Source organism: Ambystoma mexicanum, chromosome 10 (genome assembly GCF_040938575.1).
Source record: "Ambystoma mexicanum isolate Mex_15411 chromosome 10, UKY_AmexF1_1, whole genome shotgun sequence".
Classification (NCBI taxonomy): domain Eukaryota; kingdom Metazoa; phylum Chordata; class Amphibia; order Caudata; family Ambystomatidae; genus Ambystoma; species Ambystoma mexicanum.
In genome coordinates, this window is record NC_090932.1 from 255,286,790 (window position 1) to 255,303,258 (window position 16,469).

The 16,469-nt window shown below is 44.8% G+C and overlaps 1 protein-coding gene across 2 annotated transcripts in view; it reads left to right on the plus strand.

The window, feature by feature from the left end:
- LOC138493160 (mucin-3A-like) overlaps positions 1-10,427 on the plus strand; it is a 202,491-nt gene extending 192,064 nt beyond the window's left edge. For both annotated transcript variants that reach the window (XM_069620345.1, XM_069620346.1), the window contains one exon: positions 10,079-10,427. The gene's annotated coding sequence lies outside the window, so the exon portion shown is untranslated. The remainder of the gene's footprint in view (positions 1-10,078) is intronic.
- The last annotated feature ends 6,042 nt before the right edge of the window (positions 10,428-16,469 follow it).

A 16,469-nucleotide genomic window follows, 5' to 3' on the forward strand; every position in this document is an offset into this window, starting at 1 on the left:
CGATGTCCTAAACAATAGGCTCAATGAAGAATAGTTACCTCTTTTGCAGTAGTTGATTCCAAAGGCCAGTGTGGCTTTGAAATAATCTAACCCTAAATCCATTAATAATGGTACTTTTGGGTAGTCAGTGGTTCAGCAATGAGGAAGTAGACCTTTGGAGCTTCCGCAGCCACTCAGATCTGCAAGCCGAACACTGTGAGAGGGACCGATCCTGCGGAATGCAAGATGAGCCCCTGCCCTCCATGGGAGCAGAGTGATAGGGTTGGTGACTCACTGGAGGTAGCAGTGATGGTGAGCAGAGGTAGCTCCAGCTGCATACGTCGAGGTATGGACAGTGTTGGAGGAGCTGCAGTGGCTGGAGGCAGACCATGGCTCAGGCAGTGCACAGAACCCACCACAGCAATACATGGCTCATAGACCAATGTAGGTGATGGGGCCGCTGTAGCAGAGTCCGTAGCAGAGGCAGGGACGGAGCAGCAGTGGGAGCCGATGCCAGTGGGAGTGCTGTGAGGGACCGGTGGCGATATTCGGAGCAGCATTAATGTGGATCTGCGACCCGGCCCCAGGAACATCTACAGGGGCAGGCACCTTTGAGCAGCCGGCTCCCCCCCCCCCTTCCAACTGGTAGAGCAGCATAATGGCCCAGGACAATAAAGGGAGGGCCTACATCGGGCAGATCTGCCCGGTAAGTAGCGGTTTCAGCAGAACGCTATGTGGAAGCGCAGTGACACTGGCAGGCATTCCCAGCCCTCTTATATAAAGACGTCAAGGCAAGGGCTACTGTCCCCCACCGGGTTTGGCCCTTGCACTCACCTAGTCTATTTGCCTCCCGCTGCACACACCTCCTATTAAAACACTTCACAACAGTTCCTAGCCAGCAGATCTACAGCATTGGAGGTGCTTACTAATTATAAGGAGGTGAAATCCTGCAAACCTATTTCCTTCCAGGTTAACACTGCACACAGTGACTTGACCAGGCAAGAAGGCCCAAACACAGTAACGCACTGCGACAGTCGTGCATGAGAACTGATCCCCCCTGGAGATATATGACCGAACGGGCCAAGAGGATAAGCAGTGGCTGAAGGAGGAGCAGCCCAGTGACCATTGTATCACATCGCTCCCAATTGGAGAGCTGACTTGGAGTACGGGAGGCCAGGGGGAAGAGGCCTGGTTGAAGGTGCCAGATGAGTAACAAGACTGTGAGCAGCGGTCCGGTGGGATCATACCCAGGGCTTGCCACACATTGAAGGCAGTGGGGCGGGTGTGCCTTTGGACCTGGGCCACCAACCCAGGAACTTGCATACTTAGACCCAGCGGCAGTAAAGGCAAGGCTGCGCAGAGGGGGAAAAACACACTGCTGGGGGACATGAGTGAGCAGGGGCCCTTGTTCATTGGGGCAGAGGGGGTTGCCTTCTGCCAGTACAGTGACTATCAAAGGTAGGACCCACCACATACAACTCGGGCTACAGAGGTCCCAAAGAATCCTTGATATTAGGGCTAAGCGGGAGGAAGCAGGCACACTCCCAGGGGCACCATATCATTTGGAAGTGTGGGGTGCAGGGGGGCCACTGTTTGAGTTCAGTGGTAGCTGGGTAGTGGAGCTGAGAGGGGTGCATGCTCCCCTGCAGTAGGATGGGCATGTGCTGAGCTAGGCAGATACACCGGCAGATACTGGTGACCAACACAGTGAGCAAGGCTGTGGAGCAGGCTGCTGGGCACTCAAAGGAGGCAGTAGTGCTGTGTGGGGGCCTTGGAGTGCTGGCAGTGACCAGCGAGGACAGCAGATGAGGAAGGCGCTGCCAGTACATGGAAACCACAATGGACATTATGGTTAAGGAGAAATCCAGGAGGGGGTAATCAAGCACAAAATTGACCAATACACAGTGTGCACCACCCCCAATGCTTCAACACATACCCAAACAGAAGGATGCAGCGGAGGGAACACCCGGGAACCCCAGCTCTCTCTCAGAGACATAATGGGAGCTTGCTGGAAGTTAAAATTGATGGCCTTGCATCAGAAGTATCCTTTTTGAGGCAGGATATGCAGAAGCTCTCCACCAGGGTCGGGGAGGCAGTGCAATGCATTTCTAACTCAGAGGATGCTCTGGGGTGCCTGGAAAAGCAGATGCATTAGTCACTCAAAAACTCACTCAGCTGGAGTGAAGAGCGGAAGACAGCGAGGGAAGATCGAGACTCAATAATCTACGGATCTTCAGGATGCCAGAGAAGGAAGAGGGTCCCAGCATACAACTGTTCCTGGAGCAATGGCTGACAGACCTGTTTGTCCCCAAGACATGATTGAAGTTCTTCTCAGTTGAATGGGCGCACAGGATCCAGACCAGCCACCAAGTCCCGGGGGCACCCCCGTGCACTATTATAGCTAGGCTTCTGAATTATAGGGAATGCAACGCCCTGCTGCAGATCGCAAGGGCAACCGGCCCGATAGCGTACCATGGCCACAGGATCAGGCTTTCCCAGACTATACCAGGCAAGTGCAGAAAGCCTGCAAATCCTTTGATTCAGTGGAACACAAGCTGGCCTCCGTGGGGGTTAAGTATGCCCTCTTCTTTCCCGCGCAGTTGAAGGTGTATCATGAGGGGATGGTGCACCTGTTTAACAACGCTATGGAAGCATGGCCATGGATGGAAATCAGGATTCTGTCAGTAGCTCGACCCAGACCATCGAAGGGCAGGCCTAGAGCGGAGGAGGTGGGGGTAGCATCCCAGCTTATGTTTGACTCACAGTCTACAGGGCACCCCGCGGAAGTAGCTGGGAGATGGACCCCTGAGGCCCAGCTGAACTAAAAACAGGGATGATTCACGCGCAACTCAGTGGCCACTATTTGAGGTTGTGACTCAATGGGGCGGCTGGCGGAGGGAGATTGGCATAGGCTGTCTGGAAGAGCGCCCCACACATGGTTGTATTCTCTCGTATCCGGTTGACACAGGCTTAGGGTGACAGGTGCTTCAGGTGGGTGGGGGAGTATGGGGTGCGGGTGTTGTTTTGTTTTTAGGGGGAAGGTCGGGGTGGTACACAGTGCATGATGGAGCTTCACATAGGCAGCGGGTGTCACAGGGAATGATAGTCGTGAAGATTACATGACCTGGAGTGTTCATGAACATGTAAAATCAGCAGGGTCCCTGAAAGGAGTGATGAAGATCTGGACTCCAAAGAAGCACTTCTTCAAGAGAGGATACCAAGATGTCAAGACTGATGAAGGAGTGGTCCATGAATCAACCAGAGTGGTAGTGGGGAGGAGCAGCTAACTTCCTCTTCAGGAAATCCCGCCCCCGTACGTCCTATATGCTGGAAACCAGAAGTCGTGCCATGCACAACACCAGTGATTGTGTCAATTCCATGGAAAGCCTTTGAGAAAAGGTAGCCATTGAGAAAACTCTCTATGATTCACAAGAAGTGAGCGTGGCGCACTGAGAAGAGTGGCTGAAGAAAAGGATGTATGGACTGTATGGAATCTGATGACAAAATATAGAATCAAGTAAACTTTTATATACGGAAAGAAGATTGCACATGTGAAGAGCACTGCAGAAAATGAAAGCCATTTGATAACTGTACAAACACAGCAACACAAGTAGACTACGTAATCTTAAAGGCTAGCTATACATAGTGAATAGACTGCAGGCGGTGCTGTCATTATATAGAAACTGGAAACCGGTGTCACATAGTTAGTAAACTCAGACCCACGGAGAAAGAAGGTTCGGAAAGCTGTGTTGCTCCAACATGAAGCTAAGAGCATGGAATAGCGCGGCAAGAACTGGTTATCTATCCTTGAAGAAAAGAAACTGTGAGATGCTGAATCATCTCATGTTAAGGTACAAAGAAAGAACACCATGAGTGACAAGTTTGTTAATTAAAGACAAATGCTGCAAAACAGTCAGAAATACAGTCTCCTGTCACGTGGGCTATGGATAGAAATAGAAGGAGGGCATGCTGCTCTAGACTTCAGATGTTGTGTGCTTGCACTCCCTTTTATTCCCAGGAGCAAGGATACCTTGCAAGGCGAAGTTCAAATACAATCTGAATGTTAGAACGCATGAACAATGAGAGATGTTGGACTAATTTGGTGGGGAGACACGGTCAAAGTCCACTCACTGACTCCTGGGGTACTAGCTTACGTGCTGCTAGTCAGCCGAATGTTCCAGAAGGGTACAAGTGCGCCAACCAATTATAGACGGCCATATAACAAAGGGCCTTATATTTTGTGAGTCAATGATATACCATGTATCTAATGACTGATGAAGATGACTTGCACTAAGGGTGGGCATAATTTGTCCACCTGACCGTAAAGACCCAATTATAACCCCTCCCTATATAGAAAGTATACTTCGATGTTATCACAATACCCCGTAGGTTTTCCTTATTTGCCACGTAGTATGACATCATGTATGACAAATTCTTTGTACATAAATGTGTTTTTGTACAAAATGTTTGAGAGCTGGAGCGAACGTGCATTGATGTTCATTGTAACTCCCTGTTTTAAACAATTGATAATAAAACAGTCGGATGAGACTGTTTGCCAACTTCCTGAGTTTGTTTTATTTTTTGGTGTAAGACTTATTTTGCATCCCATCCATGCATGACATGTTACTGATTTAAAGACCCTCTGGGTCCAGAAGGGTGGGTAGAAGTCAGCAGACTAAATAAGAAAACTAAAATTCAAAAGAGGAAAATAAAAAAGGAAAGGTTACCGCCCCAAACATGAACAAACAAAATAATTCAAGACAGTTCCTGGACGCCCTTACCTTGGGGGGAAGCGAAACAAGTAACCCTCCTAAAAAAGTGGTGAAAACCAACAAAGGTGCCCAAAGAAATGAATCGAAAGGACAATCTAAGAAAAAGCAAGCGAAAATTACCAGTTATCTGGGAAACCAAGAAACTCCTACGGGGGAGGCACATCCTATGGGAAACGTGGTAAATGAGTCTTCGATGGACGTGCTACCTTTAGAAGAAACCCCTCAAGTGGAACAAGGGGCCCTGGAAGATTCTGAACATCAATTACCACTAGTTTCGAACTTGGACAAAGGAAGCAACAACGCACAGAGTACATAATCAGAGTCTTTCAGGCTGTTCCCCAGCTCAGATGACATTTTAAGAGTGGCCTTCCCGAAGAAGGGTGCGGAAGGTTCAGTCTGTTTTTTGCTTCAAACTTGATTGCCCAAATTATTTGGAGTAATCGGGTTCCATGTAATTTCATCGCGGGATGTTTTTTCGTGGGATTTTTACCGCGTGTTTTTTACGAAAAAACCCATAGAATTTTTTTTACATTATTTTTGGGTGGGGCCCCCCTGCATTTTCTAAAAAATTCAATGGGTTTAAAAAAAACACGGTAAAAAAAACCCTGTGAAAAAATATCCCATGATGAAAGGACGTTGTACCAAGTAATCGATAGGCATTAAAGACCTTGGATTTCTCCTGGAGGAACTATCAACTTATGAAGAAAAAACCCATGGAAGTAACAGCACAACGAGCACCGAAAATGGTAGAAGGAAAAAGGAACGGAAATAACACAGGAGATGAATGGGCCTGGCTAGAAGGGGCCATTGAAAAGTAAGAGTGTAGTCCAGACAACAGCTTCTTTGAGAGAACGGACATAAGAGTAAGGTCATGGAACATGTGTTGTTTTCATAAACTAACAGGAACCACCATGGCGTCTCTTGGACTAGCAAACATGATTGCATTACAGGAAACCATGGCCGTTGGCAAATTAGATCTGGTAGGGTTTTCAACCTACTGCAAATCAGCAACTCGTGGGGCTAAGGGTCCACCAAAAGGAGGGTTGGGAGTAGCAATAGATTTAAGTTGGGAATGTGTACATCATGAGGTAGAAGTGGCCTCACCCATCCTGATGGCTATAAATATCTTAATCTCCCAGACTGAAGTAAATCTGCTGATAGTAAATGTCATAACCAAGGTAAAACTCACACAGTTGCCCTACAGGGTGTGCTGGACACTGTGTTCAAAGACTGGTTGGGGAGACATGGCAATACAAACATAGTAGTGGCAGGAGACTTTAACACAGCTTGTGTAAGGACCCAGCCGAGACAAAGACATTTGCCCCGAGAGGAAATATCAGATCCAGGAGAGATCAAACAGGTTTGCTCTGGATTAATTTCATGGCGGACTGGGATCTTTGCCCTTGTACCACGGCAGATGAAAACATAGAGGGGTTTCATATTTGAAAGAGAGGGGACAAAAGCTCCTGGATTTATTTCATCTTCTTATCCCCAGGATTGGGCAAAATAAGTGATTGCCTAACCAGGGGAGACTACCTGGGGAGTGACCATTTACCCATAAATCTTACTATACACATGCTATCGGGTACTTACCACCTTGAGCCTGCCTTAGCCGTCACTACTTTAGCCGGGGGCTGGGGGGCAGCTATAAGATGGAACACAAGGCCATGTAGATCTTTCATGAATATATGGGAGAAAGAACTGGAAGTGATGTCAGAACCAGGGAAAACATTAACTGCTTGGAATTACAACATCAAGTTGCAAACTTGCATGAAGCTACTTTTAACTAGGGGGCAACTCCAGGGGAGCTCTTACACACTAGCTACTATGACATAAGAGTTCAGAAGGGCAAAGCCATTAAGAGGGCGGCTATTAGAGCATGCAGTAATAGGGCTACCTCTCAAAAAGGGTTTTGTGAAGGTAATAGGAAAATCATAGCAGATCACAGGCATTGAAGTTAATAAGGTGGGAAACCTTAATTAAGAGAATCCAGGAGATGGTTCGGTCACTCATTGGAAAGGATGCCACAAACAAAAAACTCCCAAATAATAGGAAATTACCAGATCAAGGTGCAGGTCAGGGAACAACACTTACAGGAAAAATACTGTATACCCGAAAATGAACCCACATACGTTTTAGAGAGAAGGGGGCTGCTTTTGGATAAAGCATGCACCTAGGATTTGGAGGATGTCCTATGGGCAATTAGTAAAGCTAAACCCTTGAGAGCTCCAGGCCCGGATATAAGACCTGCCAATAATCATCAAAAATAAACTGGAGATTTGGGCTCCCCCTCTTTGGGATCTATTCAAACACGTGTGTCTTACCCATAAAACGCCAGACAAATGGAAACAATCCTTTGTTGTCCCAATATACACATTAAATCCTTTACATTTTAGACCAATCACTCTGCTGGACTCATCCAGTAAAATCTTTGGAACCCTACTGCTTAAGGATCTAAAATCTCAGATCACTAAACATAAACTGTCTGACTATAAATCGTTTTTTGTGCTGCGATGGGTACTCCGCTTAATGCCTTTACGCTAGCCCACATGAGGGCAGCAGTTAAAAAAAACAGTAGGTACCGTCTACATGGCATCGATTGATATGTCAAATGCATTTGATACATTTAGCTGCGGACGGTTGTGGCTCAAGCTTTTGGCGGTAGGGGTACCGGCCAACTTGGTGCAATTATTGGCATCACTGCATACTAATACAATGGTGAGACTGAGGTTGGATGGGGCGGCACTACTGCTCCTGTTAAGACCTTTGTTGGGTTGAGGCAGGGTTGTGTGGTGGCCCCCACCCTGTACAACTTCTACACCATGGATATAGCCAAAATATGGGAAGGAGGTCTTACAAATCCAGTCAAGTTGGGCTCAGTATCACTTGACTGGATAGCTTTTGTGGACGACATAATCCTTTTTGATCTCTCCCCAATTGGACTTTAGCAGAAACTTATGTTGTTTCATATATATGAAATAGAAAATAACCTAATAATAAATAGTCTAAAATCAAGAGTTTGCATTTTCTCAACACAAAGAAGCCCCAAAACTATGATCTGGTGGGTGGGGGATGATCCACTTGAGGGGGTAACCGCTTTGACATACTTGGGCTATGAGGTGTCTAATTCCATTTCAAAACAGGGGGAGATACAGTATAAAAATGCAAAATATAGTCCCCTATTAACAAAAATGAAACGGTATTATGCACAGTTGTGTTTCTTCTCCTTGAAACCTCTAATCACATTCTACTTGATGCAAGTGGAACCAACAATACTGTATGGATTAGATATTAACCTAAATGATTTGGGGGATAGCCTGAATACGATCCAGGGCATGCTCTAGAAAAATATATTAAGGTTAGCAAACGCTTTCCCAAACCTATTAATAAGACACAAGTTTGGGCTTGTTTCCCTGGCCTCTAGTGCCCTATGGAGGAAGCTGATGGTATATGTGAAGTTGCTAAATCCTCCAAGTCATTCATTATATGAAAAATTGAGAGATGAGCAAACACGCACTTCTAGGGTGTCTATTGCCAATCTAAAGGAAAAAATGAATGTTTTGCTGATGGAGGTAGGATCCTCTAGAGAGGAACTTGCCACCAATCCTTCAAGGGTGAAAAAACTCTTCCAATATGATTGGGGAAAAACTTCAGACGAGCTGGCTAATTACACCCTCTACAAGGAACACATTAAGCTAGTCTACAAAAGGGAGCAGGTGTTCAAATACATACTCATTTTTCCATGTCCAAGAAGGAGGTCATTGTATCTTCGATTTTTATTAAACCAGTTACCGACACTGGAGAGAGTGAGTAGGTGGAATGGGGAAGAAGGGAACATGGGTTGTAGGTTGTGTGGAATGGTGGAAATGAGAGAAACCACAAAACATCTGGTGATGGGCTGTAGGGCCCTCAAGGAATATAGGAAGAAGTATTTATGCATCACATTAGGCAATGAAGCCTCGTGGTGTAGTTTGATGGGTGTCCAATCGCAGGGCTTAATTTTGGCATTATGTGGCTTCCTCTTCTAAATTTTGAACAAGTTAAAAACAGCAACATGTGGTGAAGAGGAAACAAAACTAAACTCATTTTTATTGGACCTCCAATTTTGTTGTGATCATATTCGACAAATTTAACTGCTTATTATGCAACTTTTCTTTTTCATTTTGTCTTTTTCCTTTGTGTGCAAATTGATTTGTAGTTTTCTTTTTAATATGTTTTTTTACATTTGTGAAAGATTCTTACTTGTTTTTACATATGGGAATCAAAACATAATAACGATTTTTAAAAAATGTATATATTTATTTATTTGGGTGTTTCTACAGTATCACAAATGTTTCCTTACGATGAATTCCTAGTACTTGTTATTACAGATATACAAGATACGAGTTGAAATTCAATTCAAACATGAGCATAGAGCAAAACAAGAATATATAATTATGCATGTTTTGCATGTTAAGGGATAAGACAGGCTTAAAAGGTATGGAAGATGGTTTGACTGAAACAGATGCTAGGGTGAAAAGAGTTAGTATTAGGTTGGATATAAGGGTTATTTGACCAAGTTTAGAGAGAAAGCCATTCGGTCACCCTTAATTGTCAGTGGCTTGTGTCCTTCTGGAACAGATTTCATCATTCACCAAATTAATCTGTCTACTCTAAACCTCTACAAATTGTTATCTCTTTACCAGATTTACAACAATATGATAGATTGCGTGAGCAGTTCAGGGTTAACGTGTTGCAGATCTTTGGGCCCTATACTCGTAGGGCCCTTCCTCAATAGCCACAGGGAGCAAATGCAGTTTAGTTGTTTAAGCAGATTTAATGTGGTCCCATTTTACAAACTCAGGGCCCAACTATTGGCTTAGTTTTGCAACATTTGAAGTCTGTATGTTAGATATTTTCGTAGACCATTTTGGTAAACTTAGTTCAGTTGTGCCATCACTTGGGACCTGGTCTCTTCGACACAACGCCTTATTTGCAAGTGAGCTAGAATGTTTTCCCGCATCAATAGATGAAAGTTGACCACTGCACTGGTGTAATAGACCGGAATATTACCAAATTAAAATGTATTCATATAAAATACAGGCGGTGTGCATCTCCTTGTAAATTTATCTGAGAAAAATACATGGATAAAAGGGACAATAATGTCACTACTACAACAGTAACTCTACCACATCAGCACATATACATATTCACAGCCTAACCATATTTAACACAGGCCAATGTGTGTACAAGGTTACACATCAAACTGGACATGCTTGCTAATTGGTTTTGTGTGATTGACATTGGTCATACTTATTTGTGATGACATTTGTTTTTCTCTCTTTAAGATACAGTGGATACCATGTTAATCTGCTTCACCCGATGCTATGTGTGAACTCATAACAGATCCAAATATGGATCCAAGCATCAAAATGACGCTGCAGCAGGTGGAGAAATGAAACACGCCCCTGGATTTGTATCCAACGTGTTGAAACAGAGCAACATAGCTTTGCTGTTAAGGCTGACACTACAGGAGATACAAGGTGACAATTGACACCAACCTCAGTGAAATTCAAGCTGCGACTCACCCAAGCAAAATGGCACAAGATGGCACACAACCAAAGAACCACATTTTTGATGGGTGTTTTGACTAACCATCACGCTTTGCATGCTGTATACCATGATATCAATAAAAAGGTGCACATGTCAGATGTTCATGATGTCTTTTATTCATTCTTTATGTGACAATGTGCACAATAAATAAACTGTTCTGAAAATGTCTTACTTTCATCCTCAAGCTCATCAACCCACTCAATATGATCTCTTTTCAAAATAATCTCCTGTCTCTCAACACCAATTCCTCCTTATATCTAGACTCGTTTGACAACCCTAAGACCATCTCATATCCTACTTTCCTTCCTAAAACCAACACTGTATCAAATACTACCTTGTTGGCAAACTACAGATACGTTCCCTGGTGTCATACACGGTGTATAGTCACTATTTTGAATAACATTTGGTCGAAAGTCAAAATGTTGAAAAAATAATGTCTAAAAAAAGAAATTCGAATGTCTTTTTTAGTTTGTTTTTTGTTCGAAATGGGGGGGGTTCCCCCAACCCTCCTTTTTACATTTTTTTTTCTGTTTAACCCTTTTTTTTACTTGCGGAAGCAAAAACAAAACATGTAAATAAAGAAAAAAAGCATTCGAATTTTTATTTTTAGACATTTTTTTTTTTTACATTTTTGTCATTCGACCAAATGTTTTCGACATTTTGACCGGACACCGTCACACACACATCTCCACTTTTAGTAATATATATCTATGTAATACAAATGGACATTTTACTTAATGTCCTTGTTCCTTCTGCTTCACAAAGCACCACCACCCCCACAATGTCCCTTGACTCTGTGGTGGTGCAGGGAACTGAATTGCCAACCTTCTACCGGTTGGTCCAAATTAAAATATTTCATAAATTCCTCCAGTAGCACTGTTATGTGATTACATTATTTTTATTTTTACATTTGTATAACGCGCAGACCCGGAGTTATCACAGCGCTTGTAATACAGTGAGAAACATTGAAGAAAGAAAAAATGTTGTCATCAAGAGTCAGTTACCCATATTTGTCAAAAAAGCTGGGTTTTCTTTTAATTTCAAAAGAGAGAGTTTGTTTTTGATGTGTCAGAGAGAGTGTTCCAGAGGGTTCCATTGAAACGGCCCCCCCTGCACATTTGAGGATGAATCTAGGTGTGAAAAGCATTTGATTGGATGATGACCGGAGGCATCGGGTCACTGGTTTGGGTATGATACGGGTGGTGAGATAGAAGGGGACGTTTTGGTTGAGACATTGGTGGGCTAGGATAAGTATTTTGAAGGCGATTCTAGCTTTTGTGGGAAGCCAGCGAGCCTCCCTTCTTGCTACTGTGATGTGGTCGGAAAGTGTATGTCTTAGTGAGGCTGTAAGTGCCTTGTTTTGGAGTGGTTGAAGCTTGGCAATGTTCTTTGAAGAGGTGCCAGAGAGCAAGACGTTACAGTAGTCAAGCTTACTACCAATGATGGCCTGAGCTAGGGTCAGGCAGTTGGGGGAGAGATGAATTTCCTGCTCAAAGTAATGAGCTTAGCCGTGTAGGCTGTGGAGGAGGCTAGCACATTTATGTGGCAGGATATGTTGAGTTCTGCATCGAGGTAAACACCCAGTGTCTTGACATGTTTGGATACCTGAATGGTGGTTCCGTCAATGGGGAAGGATGAGTATAACTGGTTGAGCGAGTTTAGATGCTGAGGTGAGCCTACATGAGAAGCTTGTACTTTTTGTTGCTTTGGCAGAGATTGTGGGTTGCCATCGAGTTCTGAATGACACTGTATATTTGGTTAATCAGATCAACATCATGGGTGTAGTTGTCTGTGATTGGCAGGAGGACTTGCGGGTCATTAGCAAAGTTAGTTTATGGGATCTCCAGGGCATCGAGGTGATCAAAGAGGAGTTTGTTGTAAATATTATACAAAGCAGGGGAGATGCAAGAGCCTTGGAGGACGCTACATGGGACTGGGATGGAGTCGGCAGAGTGGTCGCCTTTGAAGACCTTGGATGTGCGTTCACTCAGGAAGGATTTGATCCAGTGAACTACCTCGTTGGAGAGGTGAAAGTTTGTAAGCAGGTGTTGGCAAAGGACATTATGGTTTATAAGGTTGAATGCCGCTGACAGGTGTAGGAGCAGGGGAATGGCAAGGTTGCCTGAATCTCGGGTGAGGTCAAGTTGGATTTGAAGCTCCAAGAGGGCTGTTTTGGTGCTGTTGTTGGATCTGAAACTGGATTGTCTGGCGCTAAGAAGTTGGTGTTGTTCAAGGTAGTTCTGAATTTGGGAGTATGCTACATAGTCCAGGATTTTAAGATGGAATGGGACATTGATGATGGGGAAGAAGTTGGTGGGGAGGGTGGGGACGAGAGCATTTTTTTGCTGTTTTGAGGCAGGGTGGAACGAGGCAAGGAAGCATTGAAGAATTCTGCTAGGGTCAGGCGAGAGTGGCTGCACAGAGCTTGATGGTGTTTGCTTGGCAAGCGTCACTTTTGCATTTGGAGGGTCTTAGGTGTTGGATTGTGGTAGTGATCTCCTGATGGCTGAGAAGTGGAATTGACGAGGCAGCGTTTTCAGGGGAGGTTGGGGTAGCTGTGTGGTGGGGGAGGGTTTGGCGAGAAGAGATTCTTGTTTAGATCGGATTTTGTCTTGTAGTTGGTCAATTTTATTGGAAAGAGCTGCTTGAATGGTGGAGCACCAAGCTATGTTGACTTGGACAAGAGAGGTGATAGGGGCTGGGTGCTCAAGCTCTTTGAGAATGGAGAATAGTTCTCTGGAGCTAGATCCTTGTGTTGCAGAAGTTGGCTTTGTTTGAGATGAGGGTGTTTTTGAATGTTTTGACTGCAGTGTGAAATGATTCAAGGTTGTGAGGATTGGGATCTTTTCTCCAGGAGTGTTCTTTGGCGTGCATGAGACAGCGTAAGGAAGTGAGGTTTTCTGTAAATCAGATGTTGGCTTTTCTGCTAATTTTGGGTATTTTAGGTTTGAGTGATGCATGTTGGTCGATGGTGAGTGAGAGGGTTGTGAGTATCTTCGAGGCTAGGGCTTGTGGGTCATCACTTCTGGTATTGTCCAAAGAGAAGTGTCTCTCAAGTGTAGGGGTTAGACAGGCTTTTGTGAGTTTACGGGTATTCTGGGCGTGGGTGGGCTGGAGTCGGGTCTCTGGTTTATGTGGGGTGGGTGAGGCAGACATCGATGACTGAATGGTCAGCCCACCGCACCGGGAGTTATGGGGGAGATGGAGATGGTAGTGTTCAGCGAGAGCACCCAGACTAAGGTTCAACCTTTAGAGTGGGTAGGGGAGTGGACAAGTTGAGTGAAGTTCAATTCAGTGAGTGATTTCATTAGGTTGTTAGGTTTGATGTTGGCAATGTCATTGAATCCAATGTTGAAATCCCCTAGTACAAGGAATTGGGGTGCTGGTTTGAGGAGTGGTGACAGGAGTTGGGGAATGTCAAGTTCAGGGCATGTCTGGTAATTCCATTGGCGGTAGATAACAAGAATGTTGATGGTAGTTTGAGTGTTGAGCAGGAGCTTGGAGAGGAGAAGTTTGTATCCTGGCATGGAGGGTGAAGGGATCTCTCTAAAGGCGAGTGTTATTTTGATGATAAAGGCAACATTGTTCAGACACTTCCAATCATGTGCTGTTAGATAGACTTCTAACTCTTAGCCTGCACAGTAATGGCAGCACCCTCTCATATATCCTTTACTGAAGACTGATGGTACAATGATGCAAGCTCTAGTAAATCTAGATTATTTTTCAGCAGTGTCTTGCATACGGACCAATTTGCTCACTGTGTATGCTTCTTTATAGTTCCAGAATGTCTGCCCGCATTACAAACACCCCTGTATTCCTTTCACAAACCTTGTCCATAGGGCAATTGATTGCATTAATCTGCTTGACATGGCCGATTACACCGTTCAATGGCCAGCTTACACAATAATGCTGTGGCCTTCAACAGTGTCATAATGGTACTTCATCAGATGTCTCTCTTTGTCCAGATCCTATAATACAGCTGCACAAATACACAAGTACAGTAGTGGAAATTCTGCTGGCTTTAGTAGAAAAACTCTCTTATGCAGAATGCTGATGGTACACCTGCAACCATGCACTATTTTTCTGTCCATTTCAAAGGTATGTTCCTTTGGAGTGGGAGTGACCATCTCTGCCGAGTTATGCTAATGGTGATTCACTCTTTGCACTGTATCCCTTAGGAGCTAACGTTTTGATCTTGAGCCTAGAGTGCCGGGGCCTGAATAGGTGATAGGCAGGTTTTTGGCAGCTTCATGAACAAAGCTGTTCCTGTGACAAACGAATATGCCTTTTGTTCAGGACCTGAGAGTTTGCCACTTGTGTTTGAATTTTTCAAAATGCCAGGCTGATTCTGATGCTGTCCTTCAATCCTCCTCTTCTTTGGATGCTTTGAACTGATCCACAATGATAGGTTCAAACCAAACAAAAAGATCTCAACAGCTTTCTGTCCTCCCAACTCCCTTGTGTACGATGCTAGCTTGTCATGCTCATTTGTTCCCATCTTGCTGCTTAGTAGCCCCTTCTCTTCCATTGTTCAACTCGTTTTCTGGTCATCTCCTGTGGACCAGACAAGGGAATTGTCCTTAGGGTGGAGGAAATTGCACTACATCACAATTTTAAACATTTCTCGTGATCTGTTAGTGCATGCGCCGGGCGGGAAAGTAATGCTCACCTCAGTGTCTTTAATAGACTCAAGACTCCCTGCGCAGTATGGGGTAATCTTCATTCTATGTAATACCACTCCTGCTGCAAATGCATTGGAGGGCATAGCACCTCTTACTGAATGCGCCCCAAACTCCTTCAGGTCAATCCCTGCTAGTTGCATGATGTTGTAAACCCATCTAGCGATGGTGGCTGTCGCCACTGCTTTAAATGTCTTCCTACGTACAATTAAAAGCTGTGCAATGCCTGTTAGATGCATTTCCGCTGTTCTACCTTATACATTCTGCCATGCACCATTTTGGTGCCCTGGTAAATAGGGATAAGAGATAGATGCTGAGTTAGTCTTTGTCCTCCTAGAGAGTGTGAAAGTAACTCTGTCTGGCCCAAATACTTTCCTGTTCAGATCTAGGGCCTTGACATCTGATACTCGCCTGCATGACACTAGACATAAAAGCATAGCTAGTTTACCTGACAATTGCTTCAATGATAGGTATGTGTTGTTTGGCCAGTCTGCCAGGAAACGCAATACAACTGTGACGTCCCATAACTGCAAATACTTGGCTCCGGAGCCACTCAAAATCGGGCTCCTTTTATGAGCCTTACCACTGCTGAGTTTTCTCCTATCGGTGCTCAGTCAGCTGGCAAGTGACCTGCAAGATCGCTGATCTATACACCCCTATGGTCCCAAAAGCTTTCCTGTCTTGTAACAGATAGGCCAAGAAATTGAGCACTGCTACTACAGGGGCAGTAATGGCGTGAACATTTCTCCTTCTGCACCAACTCGACCATTTATTCAAAGCTGCATCGTGGCTCCTCCGTGTAGAAGGGGCCCAGGACTGTGTGATTAGCTTTGTAGCCTGTTTCAAAATGCCTGGCAGTGCCCAACGTTTCCTGATATCCTCCATGCCATTGGAGGGAGAGTCCCTTTCATTCTAAGAGGATGAAATGATCCAGCTGGGTCCGTGAGCAGGTACTCTCCTGACAGAAGAATCAGCGGAAAATCTGTGGAAAGTTCCATTAGAGTCGGGAACCACACTTGCCACACTTGCTATTTCCACATCACGGTCACACAAATCAGTGTCGCCCCCACAGCAGTTCCAGCTGCTGAAATTATTCTTCGTTCAGCAGCTGCTGGAATCTGCTAGGTATCAGGAATTACAGTCTGCCACCACATTGAGTGGGCCTGGCAGGTATTCCGCTGTCACTGAGATCCCTGATTGCAGGCAGTAATGCCAATCTGCCAGGAGTCTGGATTTCGTACCTCCTAGGTGATTGATGTACTTAACTGCTGAAATGTTGTCGATTTTCAGCACAATGCATACGTTACCCATGCCTTTCTTGAATGCCTTGATCACAAAGGATCCAGCTACTAGTTCTGTACAATGTATGTCTAGCTATAACTCTTCTGCTCTCCATTAGCCCCCTGTCTCCAGCGAGCTGCACCACGCTCCCCAGCCGGCGTCCGAC